The sequence below is a fragment of the Coturnix japonica genome, chromosome 4 (assembly GCF_054131305.1).
Source record: "Coturnix japonica strain WE chromosome 4, WE-NBRP24, whole genome shotgun sequence".
Classification (NCBI taxonomy): domain Eukaryota; kingdom Metazoa; phylum Chordata; class Aves; order Galliformes; family Phasianidae; genus Coturnix; species Coturnix japonica.
This window is the reverse complement of record NC_140666.1, coordinates 14,642,919-14,660,856: the sequence shown is the minus strand read 5'-3', so window position 1 is coordinate 14,660,856 and position 17,938 is coordinate 14,642,919. Positions and strand designations below refer to the sequence as shown.

At 35.6% G+C, this 17,938-nt stretch overlaps 1 long non-coding RNA gene across 3 annotated transcripts in view; it reads right to left on the bottom strand.

The window, feature by feature from the left end:
• The window catches only part of LOC107312749 (uncharacterized), a 314,604-nt gene that overhangs the window by 143,288 nt on the left and 153,378 nt on the right, over window positions 1–17,938 (bottom strand). Inside the window, exon 1 of one of the 3 annotated variants that reach the window (XR_014945152.1) lies at window positions 13,539–13,714. The exons of the other annotated variants lie outside the window; for them this stretch is intronic. This is a non-coding gene — a long non-coding RNA (uncharacterized LOC107312749). Of the gene's footprint in view, window positions 1–13,538; window positions 13,715–17,938 lie in introns of those variants that run through there. 3 annotated transcript variants of the gene reach the window in all.

Below are 17,938 nucleotides of genomic sequence, written 5' to 3'. Positions count from 1 at the left end.
AACCATTCTCCGGTATGACCATACTTTTAAACATGGATTACTTGGTGATGGATAAGTAATAGCAATTAATTGTCACTTGCTCCAGAATGTGTACAGGCAAGAGCATACAACACTGATATCTCATAGTTGAACAATAAAAACATTTTGTGTCAGAGTTTAAAAAATATTAAGTTGAACTATGCAGATTGTATTAATAGCTGTTTAGCATCTCAAAATCTTAGTTCTCTAAAAGTCTCTTACCCAGAAATCTCTAGTACAGGAGGAAGAAAAATTATCCATAATTTTAAAAAGTTGTAAATATTTTCAGATGGGAGTTCATTATGGCCATCCAGATACAAAGTAAAAGCAGGTGTTTCATCTGCAAGCAAGTTTTTTTTTTTTTCCTATATCTTGATATTTTATTAAAGTCTCACTTTTCATTTAACCTCCAACTACGTCTCCTGGCTCACCACTTTGCTTTGGACGGTATCCTATAACTTTTGAAATTCATATTCAGTTTGTCATCACAGATTCTGATATCAAATCCCTGTTAACATTTATGAGAGCTAGCATAAGGTTTCAAGTGCTTATTAACTAACAAATGTGTTTCTTATTTTAGAAAATTTATGGACTGGCATTTCATCAGAAGGGTTCCAAGTGTGCAGATTTGTATCCAAACCAGTCAGAGATAGATCCATGACACGCATCAACATTCTGGGACTTCCAGCACAATCTTGAGCTCATTCTACAGTCATAAAGCATGCACAATGATGTGGAACACTACAAAAGCCACAGTAGCGGGTGTATGAGATTGGAGCATTACTCTTAGGCAGCAAAACTTATGAGTTAGCTCTGGTAAGCATCCTAAATAACTGTTATTACTTTTATGTGACATCTTTGTGTATAGTGCATGTCTTCACAATACAAGAAAATATTTTGGAATATATTTTGATTGTTTGAAGTATATTAAATGCCTTAATATTCTGTATCTATACAAAGAAGAGAAAGTTACCATAGATAAAAAACTTTCAAGAGATCTTCTTAATGGATAGCAAAAAGAAATTCAGCTACATGTAAATAAAGATTCAACTTCTATAACCCATAAGATCAGATAGAACAGTGAGACGTAACTGAGGAAAGTTAGAATACTCTTCTAAGATGCAAAGTACTTGTACTTCTAAGTACAAGCAGAGGAACACTGATACCACTGCAAAGAATAGTAAAATGAAGTTGGTTTTGGAACAAGGGGATCAGGAAAGCACTCTGACAAATGAGAAAGGATTAGAAGTTCTTAACTTGTTTATGCCAGCAAAATAAAAGCTTCACAGAGGCAGGGCTGTTTTCTCCTAGTTCAGGAGGGTGACAGATTCCAGAGAAGTAAATACAAGTAGTATTAGCATGCTGGAAGGAAGAGAAAGAGGATTTAAACCAGCAACGAGTAAGACTTTTTAGACATTAGAAGATTCCCAAGCAATAAGATAGGCATTTCTTCAGGAACTCGGACTACTATGAATCTTTTCACTTGCAACGTTTCTGTTATCTCCAAACTGACACATTTTTCCTACCTTAATGGCTATTCATTCTCACTCCTGTTTGATAATTCTTTATATCCCTTGCACACTGTACACAATTATGAAAATAACAAAATACAATCACAGTCCTCAGTTCTTATTTTGTATGTTACCCTACACAGTGCATCTACTGCTTCAGGATTTAGCCGTTTATTCATTCATTACTTCAGTATCTAACAGGTCTGCTGGAACTATTTTAAATATGGAGGTCCAAATTATGATGCCAGGGAAGTGAAATGAAATAAATTAGTCCACTAGAGTACATTTTAGTACTGTGTTGGCTCTGATTTTTCCTCCTATTTCTTTGCTGTGGATTTTCATATAAGGTCGTTACCCACACTGGATATGAAATTCTGGCCTGCTTCTTTATGCTTCCTCATTCCAGAAAATAGGAAGGCTTCCCTCACTTCTATCTTTGTTTACCTTACTTTTAAATATATAGTACTTAAAGAAGCATTTATTAGCAAAAAAAATAGTTGCAGAAAATTCTGGTCTGTGCATTTTGGATCTATTGCAATACATACAGCACTACAGTGAGATTCTGTTTACAGGCTTAAGTCACATATAAGATTTCCTATACTTTCTTTTGTGGCTCACAACTTCTTTACAGTAAATTATGATGGTACGATTCACCCATAATGTGTATTTGTCTGAATTATTATAATTACCACTCTTCTTCTGCTGTCCTGAGAGGTCCCCTGCCTCCTTTTATTATATGACAAACTAAGGAGTGAATGGGCATACCTCAAATCAATTACTTAGTTACTTAATTTGGAATAACTACAATAACTTTTTAAAGACCACTAAAGAACAAAGAGAACCGACCTGTAAATTAGAGACAAGCTTAAGGACATATTTGAAATATAGAAAACAAGCTGTTTGCTACGATCAGAACTTTAAAAGATAAATATAAATATTTTACATCTGAGCCTCATATAGATGCTCCAACTCAGAGCTAAAAGAATGACATCCACACTAGAATCCAATCAGCAGATAAGGAAAAAGAACCAACCAAAGAACCAACTTGACCTTTTTTTCCTACCCAAGTGATTTCATAATCACTCTGTTCCTGCATTATAAAAACCTGTTGATATGCCTACATGGTGGGAATCATTTTTTTCCTTTTTAATTATTAGGATGCTGTACTTGACTTCTCATGACGAAAAGGACTGAGCCAGCCATGCATGAGCGATCCTACAAAGACAGCACAAGCTATATTTCTATACTGTGATCAAAAGCTTAAAAAATGATGGGGAATGTACTGAATGTAAAAGTTCCAAATTCCACACACACTGACATACTCATACATGTTGGTTTTTGTGCCTGTTACCTGGACCTAAGGGGTAAAACTGGGCACTAGTTATAAAAAGAAAATATATACGTATCTTTTTACTTCAAAAGAGAAAATTCAGACAATTCAGATTTTGTCGTCACACACACATGCAATCCTTTGGACTTTCTGCCATCCAGTTACCTCCTGTACCATCTCTCAGTCTCTTCCACCAAGACCCAAACTCTCCTGCTGCACCACAAGCAGAACAAGAAATACATACTGCTGTGATGGTTCAGTTGTCAGTGCTTTCTAACTCTTCCTATGGAAATTCTATGCATTTGCTAACTCATGTCTTTTCTGCTCTGTTTATTTAAGTCTGTGTCAAATGAGTATCACCTATTTCTCATTATTCAAAGGTAGTTTACTATTTCTAAGTAAACTGAGCTGATATTTTGGTGATAAAAGCTCATCTAGGTTTTGTAAACAAATGTAAAAATGATTTGTGCTCTAAAAGCAAGAGTTTGTATTGCCAACAAACACTTTACATCCAGAAACATGTGAAATTTTGGATGAACTTCAAATATCAGAGAACTCAGATAAATTGCTTGGACTTCAGAAGTAAATACATTTTAGGGAATCCAAGACATTGAACCTTAAAAACAAACAACAACAACAACAATCAGTGTTCCTTACTGCACTTAAGCGTATTTATTTATTTATTTATTCTTTTCCTCATAAATTATTTGCATTTTAAAAAACCTATTTGGCCTACTTCAGCTGGCAGTTGAAATGTTCTTTTTATTTAACTCTAAGATATTTTGACAAACTTCCCTTGACAAAATTTGGATAATTTTATCATACCAGTTAGCTTAGTCATGTCTCATACACTGCTGATGCTTTGGAGGAAAAAAAAATACACTGAAATATCTGATACAGAAGAACTGGGACTCCCAATAAGGTGTAGTAATACTTTAAACTGCAACACTGCTCCAACCTCTCAGCGAATGACAGGTGTCAGTTAACGAGATGAAGAATCAGAAAATTATGGTTATGTTTTGTGTTGTTACAGCACTTCAATTGTAACAGTTAAAATACGCGTCTGTCAGTAACTTTCACAGGGACTCTTCACATATCTCAGTTTTAAAAACTACTAATATTTTTTCCAGTGGTCACTGTTTTCTGTGCATTATATCAGTGCTTCCAAAGTTTGCTGTTTATTTGCAAGTGATCTTAGTCCCCACTATTGTCTGAAATAAATAAGAAGATGAAACTGCACACTTTGTGCTGATCAAATGTAGATGCCTTTGTTCCCTCAACCTATACTCTGTCATGACAGCTAATTTTCTCATTTTGCTGTACAGGCATTACAAATTGATCATCATTAATGCTCACTCTTTGCCTGTGGTTTGATTTTTCATTAAAAGAGCATAAATAGAGCAAGATTCAGCCTGCTACAACAACTTGGCTTTTTAAATGAAGCCAACTCCAAACTAAGATGGACAAGAGCCATCTGCCTGGTTATCAGCTGAACCGCCTTCTCCTTTCTATGTGTTATTATAAGAGACCTCCAAAAAGTAGGACTTTTTAAGATATAGTCAAGTCTACCTCTCATGCTAAAATTCTACAGATTAAGAAAATAAATACTCAACCCACTTAACAAAGACTGTCTGAGTTTCAACACTTTTAATGCCAGCCATGAGGTATCAGCAGTTTTGGGGCAGGGCACTGAGGAACAACGTAGAGGAAGGATGTAAGTAGAGTTAATACTTGGAGGTTAGGACTTCCCACGACATTACACTCACACTGAAATGATGATGCTCCCTGCTGCTGAGCACAGTTTATTACAACCCTCTTCCAGTATCAAAAGCTTTCAGAAATTCATCTCTATGGTTCTCGCAGTTGTACCTTAATCATAGCAGGCTATATCAGGAAAATGTATCACCACCATTAGTGACACTTGTCTGACATCCATCTCTTAAAGAACAGTAACCCTTTTGTACATTTATACATTAATGTTATTCCAGAACATGAAAACAAACCTTAAACTGATAAAAATTGAGAATAGCTCTTTTATTCCCAGTTGATATTGCCTCTGTTCAACATGCTCAGGATAGGCAATTGCCCAGAACACAGCTTCATATCTGTGCGGATTTTACAGATAAAAGCTGTGTACAAGAAGGGATTCAGCATACAGTGAACTGAATATCTCTTCTTATTTTTTTTCTTTTTTTTATTGAACTACCTATAAAATGTGATAGCTAAATGTTTACCACACTGATGATTTAACTCACTTATAAAATGCCCTGAGAACAGCAAAATAAAACTCAGAAAAATGAAGTTTTGTAGTTTTGTTATTTTAGTTATCTGACGAATACATAAAAACATGATTTCCTTGTTTGAGAGGGCTGGGGGGGGGGGGGGGGGGGGGGCAGCTTTTTATTCAACTTTTGCTTATTGTTGAGGAAAAGCAACTAGTGAAAAAATATTTTCCCAAGTGTGCGAATCTCTATTATCTGTAGTTATGAAGCTTTCTGACAGTTCTTGTGATTTAAGGCACACAGAATTGGCTGACACTCCTCAGACATTTGGCAGCCATCAGACTTTCCTTAGCACAACTGTAACGACTGTGTCTGAAGTAACAGCCCTTCTGAAAGGCAGATGGATCCCTGCCCAGGCTGCTCCCTCAGCTGATTCACTGGAAGAGAGAGTGGAGGAGGAAATGTACATGTTTTACTTCATGCAGAATGGAGCTTTAGTCCCTGAATTTATTCACATCTAACCATTACCTGTAAGGAGGCAAGAGAAAAGGTGTTTGCTATTATGTGTTTTACCTAGTGTGCAGTTGCAGAGAGGAAGGCATAATGGGTTTTGGTAGCTTATGCATGAAACCTGTGTAGTAGTTGTGCTGTGGTTTGTGACACACTTCTCTTGCTCTCTGACTGCCTCAAATCCCACCTCTGACTCTCACGTTCCCTTTCACAGTCTCCCCTGGGGCTTTTTAACAGCTCATAGTATGAGATATCAAAGTTACTGAGGAAAAAACCTTTCCTCCTTAGAAACCAGCTGCTATTGCCTTCTCTTCCAACACTTTTGAGTTCACTGTACGGGAAACTGATTCTATGATTCCATGAAATCAGGAAAGAAAAATTCTAATATATCACTGCACATACACTGCCTACAGTTGCAAGTCTGCCCATCTCTCTCCCAATATAACTCACCCATCAAGCACAGGGAAGATATCCAAGGAGAGATAGCTCTTAAGTATGTTCTCAAGCCATCTGTGAATATTTTAAACCGTGTTCCAAAGCACACAGGAGACTATGGCATCATATGGAATGTAAGTGAAATGCACGGCATGGGGCTGGATCCAAATAGATGACTTCTGGAGGGAGGATAACAACAACCCACACATGTTTTTTTGAGTGTCGTTTTACCTCTCCAGAGTCAAACTGGTGAGTATTAGGCTACATGACTCTGTGCTTACAGATGATTATTTTGATTAATCAATAACCTTCTGTAAAAAGACATATCTTTTATGGAGTTTCTTAGAAGCAAAACCAGCACAGACCACACTGATGTTGAAGCTTTCCTATTTCTATCTTCCATGTGCAGAGGAAATACATTTGGAGTCAGAGAAAAAAAGAAACAAAGACATATTTAAATATCCTTAAGACCAGAAACTCCTGTCTGAATGAATTGCTTTATTTCATAAACCGTGCCAAATTGATTTCTTTAAATAAAGGTTTATTTTAACCTTCCTTTGTTCATTGTGAGTAAACTCTTATGGTAGCCTGTCTTTTGGAGTTAATTGCTGCTTGTCTCCTTGGATATCATCATTTGCATAATTGTGATTCTTTTCAATAAAAAGGGATTATATAATCTTGGAGAAGCAAACATCATAAAATTTAAATTTACATGAAATTAAAGAAATAAGTGTTCCATGGTAACAGTGCTATTAACTTCCACCAAAGAATAGAGTCTTTAATACTATAAAGTCAACGTATTTATAGAAAATAATTTAGACTATGCTGCTTTTCAAATGTCATGCAAAATTAAAACATCAGACCATACTTTGAAGCAACACTACTGAAATAAATATTAATGCCAACTTTATGTTTGTAATAAAGACATAAGGTTCTCCTGAGGTCAATTTCACATTTCTGACTTGAAAAATTTGTAAAAGAAGCAGATGGATAGCCATTTTATAAATATGTGTAAATTTTGAAGTATGCCACATAAAGTTTTCTATTTCTTCCAGAAGACACAGTATAACCAGCGCTTGCATAAATGAACTGCAACAAGCGGCAGTGAGATTTTGAGTTTATAGTAGAGATTTTCCTGACAGGGTAACTGGACCATTTTACCTCTTCCTTCTTTAAAGTATGGATTAATTAATTGTATTTGTTCTTATTGCCACTAACATTTGAAATTGCTGAGAGAACATGGCAGGCTAATCTAATTAAGAAAGTGCTTTGTAAGCTAAAGAACAAAACCAAATTAGTTCAAAGACCTGACACTGAAGAGCTACCAACTTGAATTCTCTAGCATTGTGTCAGTAAATTTTTAAATAAATCTTTTACAATGCACTGTGACACATTCAATACTCTAAGAAATTAAATTAGGCCAATCTCTAGCATAAAAACAAACAATCACTCGCACCTTAGTATACAGCCATCTGGTTTCCCACAAAATTTCTGTCAAGAATGTCTTACAAGTAAACCAGGATGAAGTCCTTGACTGTTCCAACCTCAAATTGGTCAGTATAGAGAACATAACTAAGGAATATAATATGGTACTCAATGCAGTCACCTCTCTTCTAACAAAGGTAACTTTTGAAATAAGATGATGGAGACACAATTCAAAGCACAAAATACATTTTAGAAATAAAAGAAACTGATGAACCTGAACTTCTTCAAAGCTGAAAAAAACTGCTGCTCCAGCCTGAAAACAAGTACTTTTTCCTTTTACTTTATAGGGTAAATAGGCATGACAGAAAAAGAAATGAATAATCTAGATGTCATAATGATCTGAGAATCAATTAATATGAGTCTGTTGCCTTAGCACACCATGCAGTTCCTCAGCTCAGCACAGTGAGCAACATGAATTCTTAGAAAAAGCTATTGGCCACATATCAAGGTATTTCTTTGCCTTCTGGTCTATTTTTTTCTTAGTTCAGAAAGACAGATAAAAATCATCTAGCCTGTGATGGCCATCTTGGCCCTCAGAAAAGAGTAACAATATTTTACTTGTTTTTCTCAAATGACAAATGCTCGTAGGACAGCAAATCGGAATGTCCCTTTTACCCTGCACTGCCACATCTGCTGTGAGGATTGGATTTGGGAAGCTCTGAATTGATGTTCATAGCAAAGTAAACAATTTTGTCACTGTTCAGTGTATACAGAAAAAGATATCCAAAACAATAAAACCAACTGTATTTATTTTAGGCATGAATCTTGGCTGCTATAATTGGCTGGCAATATAGGCAGCATAGAAAATCAGGCTATGCATGCCTTGTATCTGCCTTTCTCATTGCAGCCATATATTTTAAATATTCCAGTTAGATTAAAAAAAATATCAAGGGGAAAATAAAAACTAGAAGTGCAAACGTGGTGATCTTTTATCCATTCATTGATGGGGAAAAAAAAATAAAAAAAATCATTTCTGGTTCAACAATTGCAAAATGTTGGATGCTTCCTTCATAAAAAAACAAACAAAAACCTTTGCAAAACACATTTTCATGCTTAACGAAACAAAGTAAGGCAAAGCAAACACTAGGTATCCATGTCTTGAGATTTCATCTTGGGACAGGAAAACATTTTCAAGTTTGGAATAGAGACTTCAAATAAATATACATATTTTTTTCTTAATAACTAGAGACAACAACAAAAACAGCTCGTAACTCCAAACTGAAGCGTTTTTTCTAACTTTGTGTCCAAATTTTAGATAAGGACTGATAGAAAGATAACAAGTAAATGAGCAAAACCTGTAGCCAGACAAGCAATTCACCAACAAAACTGCATTCTCCTGTATATAGCTTCATCTTTGTAGTAAAATGGTAGGGTCTGGGCTACTGATGAAAAAGAGAGCAAGCTGGATTTCTCCTTGAAGTGGAAGGATGAGAAGTGGAAAATTTTCTTCTAGAATTGAAAGCACCGTGAGTTACACCTACACATACAATTCTGAACAGCAAATATGCTCCACAGAAATGGCGGCAGCTTTCGCAGAGGCATGACAGTGAGGTTAACTCACTGGATTACTACATGGGAAGTAATGCTTGTGATAAAGTCATTGGCAGCCAGAACTTGATGAGAACCCAGGTGTTCTCCTCTTATCTAGATTTTCTCTAACAGACAGAGCTCTTCTGGACAGACTGTCTTCTTTAGAGCACAGATGGTTGAAATTAAAATAGCTATGACACTTCATTAACATTTTGGGGACAGCTGCTTTCCATCTATTCTTTCTGTCTGGACCGATTTTGTCCTTTGCCAAGTTTGGATCTGTACCTCATGTAACTCAGACAGACACACATTGCAACGAGTCGCTGCTGGGAGTCACTGCCATAGCAGTGCTCTGATAAGTTAACTATTACTCTCAGCCAGTGACTGCACCACCTGGCTCAGACTGGGAGCTGCAGAAACGGTCATTAAACACACATCCCCATGTGTCCCCCAAGGTTGTGTATTTAAGTACTTATGTAAAAAAAAAAAACCAAAACAAAACAAAAAAACAACTTTATAAACTGTTACTGTACTATTTTGTACTATAGTGTAATTTGAAGTGTTATCCATACATAAAGTACATTTCAGATGATTAATTCAAACATTTTAATGACATAAGAGAACAAGACAACCACTCCTTGCTTCTCATTGTATGACACTATTCAAATATACACCATTCAGAACAATCCAGCCTATCAGATGTTATTACAAGGTATTATTCTGATCCTTTTTTTTTTCCCCAGGAATAACAGCATAATCAGTATCAAAAACATGATAACTATGAACACAGAAGCAAACATTCTGTTACTGCACCCCCAAGAACAGGCAAAGACAGGATCGAGTTCTTCTTGAGGAAAATGCAGAGAAATAAAAATAAGCAAGCAAATAAATAAAGAAATAAATAAAAATCAACAGGGGCATTTGTCTGGACGTTTCAACACCCATGCCATACTGCTTTGCTTTATTACTGACTCACAGGCTTATGAAAAATATTAGCTGTACATTACACCCAATGTGTGATTTTAAGTCTGGATTAAAATAGCTATTAAGAGATAAGAATCAGCGTAGAGTGTTCAAATGCACAGCAAGCCATTATTACACGCAGCCAGTACAGACTGTATACTAGCTGCATAATTTCCAGAATTCTAAGTTAAATATAAGTTATTGCTGCCACCAACAGGATGTTTCTCAGTATATTTTATCCTTGTAACTCCCTAAATTTGCCTTTCAAACTTCTATATGCTTGCAGGATACTTCTGTTGTGATTTGAAATTCACAGTCAATGCTGAAAAAGCAAAGAACTACGCTCCTAGTAGAATGTACATTATCTTTCCTCTTCATGAAACAAATGTACAGAAAATAGCCCACTTGTCACAGGTATAAATCGAGTGCTTTAATAAAGAGTTCCCCACCCAAGCATCTAGATTGACAGGTTTGATCTTGTGAGTACCATAAAAAGTAGATTGACACTACTTTAATTTTTTACATTATCAACAGATTCTATTTACAGATAATGTAATCACGGTACAGCCACGTTTAGAGTAAACTGACTGAAAGGAAAGCGCTGCTGATGTAGACAAGGGTTTCTTCCTTTTCATATTCTCCTGATGATCTGACCTTGTTTGCCATGTGTGCTTACTTATGAGAGGGGAGCAGAAGGAAAAGGGATCTGTCTCGGTTCACATGATAGACGCAGGGGTGATTTGCAAGTGACTTCAGAAAGCATCCAGGGCACAGAAGAATATTTCTGTAGAAGGGCACAGAGTGTGGCTGAGGAGGTGTCCAGCAAGGCTGTACCATACAGATCCCCCCCCCCCCCCCACACACACACTCTCCCAAATAAATAAATAAAAACAAGTAAAAATTATTTTTCATTACAGCTGCCATAATACACTGATAAGTATCAGTGCTTGCCAAGATGATAGCAAAATTATTGTCTGTAAGAACAAAGCTTTGACAAGACGAGCAGATTTATAAACAAATCAATTCTAATCTGTCGAAAGGTCATCCTTCCATTAAGACTGAATAGGAATGAGATTAAATTACATGGTTGGCTACAGACATCAACAACAGGGCACCAAGCAGAGGGGCAGTTAGGAGCTGAATTGCATTAAAAGAGTAAAACAATACTCCCCATCTCTTCTCCTGTATGCTTGCATGAGGCTGGCTAGACAAATTTTGGTGATCACATTGATAAATCTATATGGTCAAAGGGAAATATATGAGTAAAGAAATGCTGTAATGATAGTTCACTCTGTTTTTACACAATAAACATTTCTTTCCTCCTCTATAAATTGGGTCCATGTGATGAAACCTGTAATGGCAAGATTCTACTGTTGTGGTTCATTCTCTGCTGTTTTCCTTCCCTGCAAATTTTCCTTGGGAAAGGCACAGAAACAAGATGCACATTCTGCAGTAATGGACAAAGAGGAGCTGGAGCAGGAAAGGGAGAGAATAGAAAGTTTATCTTCATTGCCCAAAAGCTGCATAAGAAAAAACTAAAAGGATAAGGAAATACAATTAGTGCCTGTATAACTTACTTCTATCTTAATGTTGCTGCAGATTCTAACATGAGCAGGCCCAATGCAAATCAGCTTTTCTCACTAAGCTGATGGCTAAACTACAGCAGATGCCAGAGGATTTTTAAACTGCACAGGTCACACTTAGAGGCTGATGCAGTACATCGCCAATATTGTTTACTAGCTTGATTTCAGCATCCCCTTTGAAGAAGGTAGAAAAGCACTTTGCAAAAGAGTGAGAGAAAACAGTTCTTCACTTCTGCCCTCAAAATATGTTTTTAAACTGCCTTTTCATTTCTAATGTAGAGACAAAGAAAACTGTAGTTACTAGAATCACTACTGAATATAACATGCAAATGTATGTTTGTTCTTTTTCCACCTGTTTAAATGTGTCACTAAATATTTTAGCTTAATTAGCTTATACTGGCACCTATTGGTGAAATACAATATTTGCAAGCACCATTATCAATAATGCTTGCTCTTTAATCACAAACAGCAATGCTCTTTGTAGTAATTATTGGCTTGCACACTTCCCACTTTATTAGGAGATTATTTTCCACTGTTTTAATTGTCCTAAAATAATTTGGTTTCCAGAATAACAAGTATGGGTTAAAACTGTTCTTATTTATGTAAGAGTTAGATTTTCTTTACTATTTATCTTGAAAGTGTTCTAAAAAAGTTTCTTAACTGAGGCTTATACTCAGAAAACCTGCAAAGAATATTCAGTCACTGTGGTCAAACAGAAATCAGATGACAAAACAGTGATTTTACCGGGAAGCATAGCACGTCTTTGTCTTAGCAAGCAAACTATTACCCACAGCCAGTATTGAAAAGATGATTGAAAATTATCCTTGGAATGCTAATTAACTAGTATGCTAAATTATTCCCAAATGGGACAGATTTAGGAATACCTTTTCAACTTTTTTTTTTCCTTATTGATTGTGGATTTGACATTTATTTGAAAAGCGGAACACTTTGAACCCTATTGCCTTTCTGTTCCTCATCAGCTGCTCACTGCCATGTCCAGAAAACTTATTTCCCAAGAAATCAAAATTTCAGCTGTTTTAAATGTTGCTGCTCTGTAACTCAATAACTTAACCATAGGATTCTTGTGCCATTGTACATGTTCTAGGACAGCTCAAGTACCTTCCAACTGGTGCTTCAGAAAAAATGTCCTTCCATACCTGCTAGACATTTCTTGAATGTCTAGAATATTTAAAACTGGCTTTAGCTTTCAGCAATTGCATTTTACATTTAATATTCAGAACAGCTTCACAAACACACCTGCTTGCACTGTCAGCTTGTCAGCCATGCTAATAACTAATATGAATTTTAAAAAAATGGATGCAAAATCCTGGATCCATGGTGTGCCTTCTCTTTCTACTCAGTTATTTATCCCATTGTTTCTTTGAAATGGATCACTCAGTCAATCAGATGAATTAAGTGGAATGGCTAACTCGCACACTTCAACATATATGTATTATAGTGAATATATATAGAAGAAATGCATGACACAATGTTTGAAAAGCACTGTCCAGCTTTAGCAATAAAAAGAAGTGCAGGAAAGGAACACAGTGTCTACTAGACATTGCGACCATATCTTCTTTCACTTTGAGCTCTGTAAAGATGCCCTAAGCACACATCTTTATGGCATTGTGGTTGTGATTTCATTTCACATCATAAGCTGCTATCAACACAGCCTTGTCATTGCAATTTGTCACACATAGTAGCGTGAACATTCTCTATCTCACCGAAATTTTTATCTCACCAGTCACAATCACAGACTGCTAGTTTAAAGCAGAGCTCTCAGACATTATGAGAAGATGAAATCACAAAAGATAACATTAATAGACATTGCCACCACCAGAGAGACAAATACTGTAGCTTTTCTGGAGCTTATAAAATCAAAGCTAAAATGACATAATAGCCAAGCTTTCACATACACATACATACGAATGAAAAAAGAGAATCCACTTACAACACTACTGAATTTCTCAAGAAACACATCCATTGCCGTTTGTGTGAAGTATGAGATTTGCTTTTATTCTCTGTTTTATCATTTTTTGATGTCTCCCTTCTTCCCCCCACACAGATGCAATCTCGAGCAAGAAGCTTTTTTCATTCCTCAGGTCTTGAGTTTCTAACATTATCCTCCCCACCCCCCCGCCCCCCCCCCCGCCACTGTTATCCATATTTGCTGTGATTGTGCCATTCACTGTAAGTAACACAGCCCCTAAGCTGGAGATTTGAAATTAATTGAGGTGTAGATAAAGAACAGTGTTTACCCTAATCTATGCTACGTGAAACTGTGTGTTTTGTGCCTGTAAAATTCCTGCCAGGCTTTCATGACTGCACACACACTTGACTGTTCATTTGTGAATGTTGTTATCAATTGTTATCTCTACAACTGAAAAAGAGAGTTTTTCATTTGTGCCTCAAAAACAGCTGAACTCTTTTATCAATACTTAATGAAATAAAATCAGTAAAATGCAATAACAAGTTCAATGTTTCACACCAACAGTTAAATTACCACAAATATATTAACATCTCCTAACCATCCCCAGAAATATTTCTGTCACCTTTGTCATTAAGATAACTTATGATAATCTTATTAACGTCAAGGACTAAACATTTGGAAATATTTGAGTATCTATTTGTCATTGATTTCCAGCAATTATTTTTCTGGAATTTACTGGAGCATCAATAAGATAAAATAAGCATATAAACAAACCATAACATTGTGTATTAACTAATTATTTTTGAATCAGACTTTCTGAATCTAAAAAAAAAAACAACTACCACTTGGTTTTCAAAAATTAACTTACATATTACTCGTTCTCATATTACTCATTCCTCAATCAAAAACTTGGATCTCGGAAAAACAATCCCCTTAATTTGTGTCCAGTGATGAAAAAAATTGTGTATTTTAGTAAAAAAACGAGTATAAACAATAACAGAAAAGGGAAACACAGACAGAACATATCAGACAAAAAAACCTGTGGAACTTCTACAATGTGCTCTGAGCACATGAATGATGACATGCCATAATCAAAGATGTATTTATTGAAACAAACAAACACAAAGATAATACAGATACAATCACAGTCTAAATGCCTTTAGTAATGTATAGCATTGAAATTATAAATATACAGGATGTGCTTTAAGATTAATAGGAGTCCTCTCAATGCTTGGAAGGTGGTAAATACATTAAAATAAAAGGAAGAACAGGTTCTACAGCATTTATCTCTACGGTTTGCACCTTGTTGTTGCTGTTCAAAATGGAATAGATAACAAGCCCTGCATGCAGAGATATAAAGCACAAAGGTTCAAACAACATGTGGGGAGAAAAAAAAGGACTATTATCTCTAATTCCACTGCAAACACTGAACTATTGGTATTTGCAGTGCAGTGGGCATTGTTCTGATGATCCAGACCAGCCATAATACTGACAGCTTTAAAACAATGAGCACTTAAAAAAAAAAGTTAAATGTAAATCCTCATCTGTAAGATGACCTTTTTTTTTTTTTTTTTACTACCATTCTATTGACATTTTAGTTCCAAATTTTATCATTACAATTTGTTCAAAGTGTATTTTCATTTTAGTTCAAGTCAAACAGCTTACTACACTTCAAATAAAAAGGTTTATTTTCCTCTTGCTCATTTTTGTGTTTTTAATTGTAGAATGTAAAAACACATTTAACATCTACATATACAGGTCAAGAGAAAAAGCTATTATGTTAAAAAAAAATAAATAGAGCAAAGCAATACAGTAAACATACTGAAGAACAACAAAAAGAGGCTAAGATGTTCTGCTTTGTACATGATTTTCCCTGTATCTGTTATGCACAAGACATAGCAACAAAGACCATCTTCTGTGGTCAGTTCAGTGGTCAGTTCAGATATCTTACTATGTAAAAAATAAGGGGCAGGGGGAAGTGTAAGATTTTGCCACCCCATATGGATCCCCTGTGTTCTCATTTAAGAAGTAAAAATAATCAACATTTAGAGGGGTATTTTACAATAACAAAGTGTTTTCATTTTTTGCTATAAATGACAGTTCAAAAGATACCATACCTATGCCTTGTTACACTTGATGAAGTACTTAAAAGTTTAAAGCATTCACTTCATTTGTCACAGACTGAAGCTTCCTATTAAAGTACTCTTCACAAAGGGATCAAATTAGCACTGGGGCTTCTGAAGGCTTTCTTTTTTTTTGCTGCCATGACATTTTGTATGCCATGCAGTTGGATTTATTCCAGCTTCTGTTTCCCTTATCATTGCCTGAGCTGTGAAAAATAGATGTTTACCAAAGAATGTTGAACCCATTACATTTACTTCACTAACTAACTAAATAAATAAATAAAGCACTTGAATGACTCAAGAAAATCTTTTGGGGCCTGATGCTGGATTTTGATTTCTCTGCAGAGAGCTGGAGTTTCTGAACAAAGAGCAGTAACTTGATCAGAACCACAGGTTTGAGCTTTGTTTTAAACACGCTCAACATGGTTGGGTGTGAGATCATAGTATCACTCTTATTAAGCAGAGTTACTGAAATAGGTCACATAGTTTAAAAAATACTACCGGGAAAGGCGGTGACAGATGTATAAAGTTAATGTTAATGTTAATTGCCTCCATTATTTTTTTTATCTCCCCCTGACTGTAAGGAACCTTATAAATGAAAAGGAGATTTTTTTTCTAAGGAGTACCTAACGTCATAAAAGTTTAAATGAGAAATGGGTGCACTCCTCAAGACTTGGCAAATATGAATGAGATTTCTTGGCATATGAAGATGCTGTTTAGTAAGATTAAGTGTTCAGGAATCTGAGTTCATAAAGGATAATCAGTTTGAAGGCCTGACTATAAGAAGTTTAAATGCTGAGTTCTCTAACCTGGATTGGGGAAAGAAAAAAAGAAAGGAAAAACCAAGACAATTCAGAGAAGTTTCCTATGAATTTTTAGTGACAAAATTGAGTCAATCAGCAGCAACTCTCCCTAATGTGTTGCACATCACCTTTTTTCTTTAGAGAATTATAAATAAAAAGTAAGAAAAACTGATATAGAGCAGAGCTCTTAATTAAAAAGTCAAGCAGTCTTAATGGGAAAATCTAATCTTGGGTAAAAAGAAAGGATATGCTTTTCCAAACAAACTCTGGAGGATGAGATGTCAAATTGTCAGTCTATGAAGATGTGAAGCCATTCATATTCGTCTGTGAACACAAAGATGATACAGCTGCTAAAGATAACTTATGGATAACTTCATGGAATAGGGAGGACTTTCAAAAAGTATGTATTATTTATATTTACAGAAGTATACCTAAAGTATAACCAAAAGTGTTTTCTTAAATTAACAGCATAACAAATATCCAATCATGTCTTGTTTTGTTAATTTCAAATTACGTATTTTTCTGCATCATCCATACATATATATTAAAAAAAGATGCAGAGTAATAGTTCTCAGGTTTTTCTTTTCTAATTAGGTCCCTATATTAAAACAATTTAATAAAAACATGGGCTTACACAACACTGGACATTTAAAAAAGCCATCAGACTGAACTATATTTTGATGAATATATTCACTTTGTATTCAATTACTTGACAAGTATCAGATTGTGGATTCAGGAAGCAGTTATACAGAGGTGTAGAGTAAAAGCTCATCCAAGTCTAGCAATCATCATCACATTTCACCAGTCATTAAGCACAACAAAGGCACAAGAACAGAAGTCAGAGACATTGTGGAATGCACAGAGAAAATGTTAATAAATACTTCTTTCATTATTACGCACCTCCCTTAAGGCTCCCACTTGGAGCCAGGGTCTGGGCTTGGACTAATCTGTATTATGAGCCATTACAGCCTTCACTAGGTAATAAAAATGGTGAAAGGCCCTCAGCAAACCTGAAGCATCTCTGGGCATCTGACAGTCCTTATTGACATTTAGCACTAAATCTTCAGCATGTATTCTGAGCCTCACATAATTTGCTCTGCTAATGCAGAATGAGCTCTTTCAGTTATTCAGCATGAAACTCTTTGCCTGTCTGTAGCAGATTTCCCTTAAAGTTCAGGAAAACAGACATAAATGTAAAAAACTCTTATCCGTCAGTGTTAAGTTTTTCCCTAAATGAGAAAATATGTTCTACAGTCTTATTCTTGTAATTCCTAACAAATTTCAGACATGATAACTTTAGGTACAGGTTTTTCTGTGCAGATTATATCTGACAGAATGCTTCTCCTGTACCAAAGCAGGCAGTGAAGAACTTATTAATGATGTCAGGGCCTTCAAGTAATGACAAGAGCATTTTCCCTCAAGGATTGCAATACACAATATAATATATGAAGTTGTAGTTGCAGAAAATATGTGGGCCTGAAGCAAGTGGTTTTCA